This window comes from Halyomorpha halys, unplaced genomic scaffold, assembly GCF_000696795.3.
Source record: "Halyomorpha halys isolate HHAL.00 unplaced genomic scaffold, Hhal_1.1 Scaffold115.1, whole genome shotgun sequence".
Lineage (NCBI taxonomy): Eukaryota > Metazoa > Arthropoda > Insecta > Hemiptera > Pentatomidae > Halyomorpha > Halyomorpha halys.
Window position 1 is genome coordinate 167,443 of NW_027106332.1, and position 4,760 is coordinate 172,202.

The 4,760-nt window shown below is 30.9% G+C and overlaps 1 protein-coding gene across 2 annotated transcripts in view; it reads left to right on the plus strand.

The window, feature by feature from the left end:
* The window catches only part of LOC106677948 (transmembrane protein 184C), a 34,579-nt gene extending 29,828 nt beyond the window's left edge, over positions 1-4,751 (plus strand). Inside the window, exons 9-10 of one of the 2 annotated variants that reach the window (XR_001342673.3) lie at positions 1,816-1,962; positions 3,555-4,751. The gene's annotated coding sequence lies outside the window, so the exon portion shown is untranslated. Of the gene's footprint in view, positions 1-1,815; positions 2,041-3,554 lie in introns of those variants that run through there. The other variant, XM_014416172.2, reaches the window with a different exon arrangement.
* Positions 4,752-4,760: the final 9 nt, after the last annotated feature.

Consider the following 4,760-nt stretch of genomic DNA (forward strand, 5'->3'; position numbering starts at 1 on the left):
TGATATTTGAATCTGCTCAACGTGGCCTTGATTCAACGTACCGCCATCTTGGTTTTTGTTTTGTATCACGAAGTTATTATAAACAATGAAACTTGGTTAGCTTGCTTTTTGGATAAACAAAACAAATGAATATTAAAATGATACATAACATAAAACATATTAAAAACTCTTTATACACCAAAATATACTATTTACTAAAAAAGAGCATATTGCAATATATATAGGGGATTTTCCACAAATTACACTGGAAGAGATAGAGGACATCGCCTCAGACCTAAAACATGGCAAGGCACCAGGATTGGACAGAATTCCTCAGGAAAAGGTCGGATCTTTTGTGGCGGCGAAGCACTTGGAAGAAGTTACCCTCATCGCAAACCAGGCTGTTGCTATGGTCCGAGGTTGCCTTCGGTAGGCCTACAACTTGCAGATCACAAGACCGAAATTATCCTAGTAACTAGCAGGAAGCAGACTGAGTCCATCACTATCATGGTTGGTATGCACGAAATTCGTTCCCAGTCTTGCTTAAAATACCTAGGAGTCACGATTGATGCACATCTCCGCTTTAATGTTCACACGGAGTATATCAGTGCCAAATATGCTAGCATCCCTTTTGTCACGCCTTATGCCAAATTTCGGAGGTCCCAAAGAAAGTAGTCGAAGGCTTCTTGCTACTGTTGTTCCCTCCATTATGTTATATGCGGCCCCGATTTGGAAACAAGCGATGGCTACCATATCATACAGGAGACAGATAGTTTCAGTGTACCGCAGAGTTTGTTTAAGGACAGTTAGCGCTTTTCGAACTGTTTCCTACGAAGCGGTGTGTGTGATAGCCCGAATGCCACCTGTGGAACTCCTTGTTGAAGAAAGAAGCAGGCACTATGGACGACACTTACACGTTTCCAAAGAGGAAGAGCAAAAAATAACCATCGACAAGTAGCAGCAACGTTGGGAGGCTGCAGATTCTGAAAGGTGGACTCGCAGGTTAATACCCGATGTGGGCATGTGGTTTGGCCGCCAGCATGGTGAGGTGGATTTTTATGTAACCCAATTGTTGACTGGACATGGATGCTTTAGAGCCAACCAGTACTGCTTCAAACTGGACAACACCGCAGAATGCCCTGGATGTCAGACTGTCGAGGAAACCGCGGAGCACGTGTTTTCACTTGTATTCGCTTAGGGGCAGAAAGAAGTGAATTGGAGAGAGTGTGTGGAGGAAGCATCACACCAGAAAACGTGGTGAGCTATATGCTACTCTCAGTCCAGCACTGGAACACAGTGAAGAGATTCACCACAGTTGTCCTCAAGAGGTTGAGAGAGGAAGAGAGGGGTAAAAGACAGGACATGGAAACGTGAAAACTATGTGAAGAAAGCGAGGCGGCACTCAGCCATTTCCCTCCATGAAGTAATGCCTAACGGCAGTCCCGTGGAGAGGAATGAACAGGTGCAGGGCGGTGGTTTTAGTGGGTAAAAATCCCACCCACGGATAGGTACGGGCCCGTGTCTTTTGAAGATTTCCACCGACCCTCGTAAAAAAAAACACACATATATATAAGTTAAAATACTTAGTAAAGTTAAAATATGAAAGAAGTAGAAATGAATATAAAATTTATCTATGTATAAATTCAGATTAGTACCTTTATATTTATAGTGACTGCTGCATTTCATTACTTATTCTATTTTTATTCAATAGAAAACTGCTATTTATAAATTTTAGAATATTCACAGTACAAGGTAATGCATGGTAATTTAATTATATACTTTAAGAGTTAATATACAATTTTTTAAGTAATTAAATGCCATTGTTACTTTTTTCAGGAATGTGATAGGTGATCCAATGTTCTTATTGTTGAACTCAATTCTAGTCACTCTTGAAGTTGTTTTTGACTTAAATTCAAAAGAAGATAGTTTTTAGCTATTATGGTGAAAGCGTTTGTATATAATTGAAGACAAAGAATTTCAGCGGTAACTTTTATATGTGTTTATTTTCATTGGAATAATTCTAATAAAGTGCCTTAAAAAGTATTCTTCTATTCTATTTAACTTAGATGTTTAAAAACTTATTTCAAACAAAATTGTTATGCATGCACTCACCCAAATCATTTGCATTAATGTTGGTTTATGTTTTCATGTTTGTATAAGCATGAGAGTATATATGTGCATATATGACCTTAATTAGTAAATTTTGTGATCATTAATTTTATTTTATTGTTTAAGTTTATAATGATTTCTACGCATCCAGTAACATTCCATAGCATTATATTCTTTTAGCAAGTTATTCATACTTATTTTAATCTTCAATTAGTTTTAATTCTTGAGCATTTGCCTCTCTTATTTAAGCCTTCATTAATAATTATAATGAATCCTGTCCTTAAAAATTCTTATATTTATGTTTTGAACATAATAATGAAATTATTTTGAACCATCATTAATTTATTTGTCCAACATTCAATCATTAATTTGAAATTGAATTATTGTCTTAACATTATGTAATTAATAATTATCTAGTCAATCTAGATAGATATTTTTGTACAAAAGTGTATATTTGTATTAATAGTATTTTTTTTAATTTTATAAAAATTATTATTCATAAAAAAACAATTTTATTGTTTGGAAGCATGGAAATCATTAGATATACATCTTGAGACTTGAAATTATGTTAGGAGTGAACTTTTTTTAATATTAATTTGATCAGATTATCTTATCTGATCTTATTTTATTTTTAGTTGTGATTTTATCTTTCAGGGATACAATTAAAACTTTGTTTTTTAAAATAGTTCTCCACTTTTGTATGCTGTTTTAACAATACTACTTTTATTAATTTTAACTGTAAAAATAAATTGTTGTTTGGAAGAATTGAAGTATCATCTGTGGTACTTATGAGAGAACAAAATTCTCACAGTATGCTATTGGTACATAAATACATAAGTGTATACATACATAATTGTAAAAATTTTCATTTCTTGATTACGATTTGGGATACTCCTGACTTGCATTTAAAAGTTAGAAAGAAAATCTCACAGTATGCTATTGGTACATAAATACATAAGTGTATATATACATAATTGTAAAATTTTCATTTCTTGATTATGATTTAGGATGCTTCTGGCTTGCATTTAAAAGTTTGAAAAAAAATCTCACAGTATGCTATTAGTACATAAATACATGAGTGTATACATACATAATTGTAAAAATTATTCATTTCTTGATTATGATTTAGGATACTTCTGACTTGCATTAAAAAGTTTGAAAAAAAATTGTGGTTTACTGAAATAAACTGCTTATTGCCACTTGGATCTATTTCTGAAGCTTCTATTTTTAAATTTAACAATAGGGTTTGTCAACATTTAATAAATCTTGTAAATTGATTTGTAATTAAGGATCTGTAATCTTAAACTATGCAGTTTTTTTTTTGGCATGAAAACATGTTTTACTAAAAGGAAATATATTGCTGTTATTTAGTTTATTATAATACATCTTGTCTACAATTATTACTTAAGATTAGGTTTCAATTATTATTATTCATAAATTTAAATAATTTAATGGTATGTTTTTAGATATTTTTGCTGCCAGATTGGTTTATGTGTTGTTAGAAGTATACGGCTTCAATATTAAAGTGGAGATTCCTGTTAAAATTATGACTAAGTTTTTTTTTTTCTTTTTGCAACAAATTATGATTTTGTTCCCTTTTTAATTTTTTGAAATAAAATAAGTTAAATTACTAAAGTGAGGCTCTTGTTCTTTAAATGTGGCCATTCAGCAATTCAGATAAGGTCCTGACTGCTATTGGATTATTTTGATGTTTTTATTACATTGTTTATCTTTTGAAAAGGAAAAACTTTATAAACTCTAGTTCCCACCAAGTTAATGTAACATGCTTGTAATATTATTGGTTACTGCTCCGGATTATTTTTAAAAATATAATAAACAAATGTTTGTTTTAATAATAAAATAAAATAATTACAGTTGTAATAAACTTCTGATTTTATCGTTAATATCAAGATAATATTGAAATTCTTACCTTACAAATTGGGTTTCTATGTGAGCTGTAGTTTGTGGGCCAACAGTTTTTTTTTTTTTAATTATTTTCATTTTTAGTGGATTTTTATTTATGTATTTGCTTTCAAGTTATCATTATTGTTATTTCATTTTTTACACAACTTTACAAAGAACTTAAGACATATCACAAATTAGAGGTTACATAACTTTTATAGAATTCAAAGAAATGACGGAATGGTGGTGAAAAAGAGTGAATAAACAGTGTCAAGTTTTCAAGGATAAGTTCTGCAACTCATTAATGTATCTCAAATAGCAGTCTGGATAGTTTCCATACATTGAAAGTTGACAGCCATACAAGAGACCTGCTTTAATGGTTTTTCCATGTAATGATATGTAAATGGTTGCAGAACCACACATTTATTAATTTACCGCCTGTTGTCATTTGTTTTTATAAACCATCCTCATATAATCAAAATTTTGTTCTTGATGGTGTTGAAGCTTTATGTGTTTAATGGCAAATTTAATGTAAATATAACAATAAGGTATGAACTTAAGATTTTTCTTATAATATTAGGATTCTTGAATATTAATGAATTAAAGGTTTAATAAATACTGTCACTTTTAAGAAAAGGATAATAATAAATTAGTTCACATGATTAGTATTGAATTCCATTAGGAAATAGTATGTATATCTATGTATATATAAATACACATATATATATGTGCATATTTATATTTGCATACACACACACATACATACATTA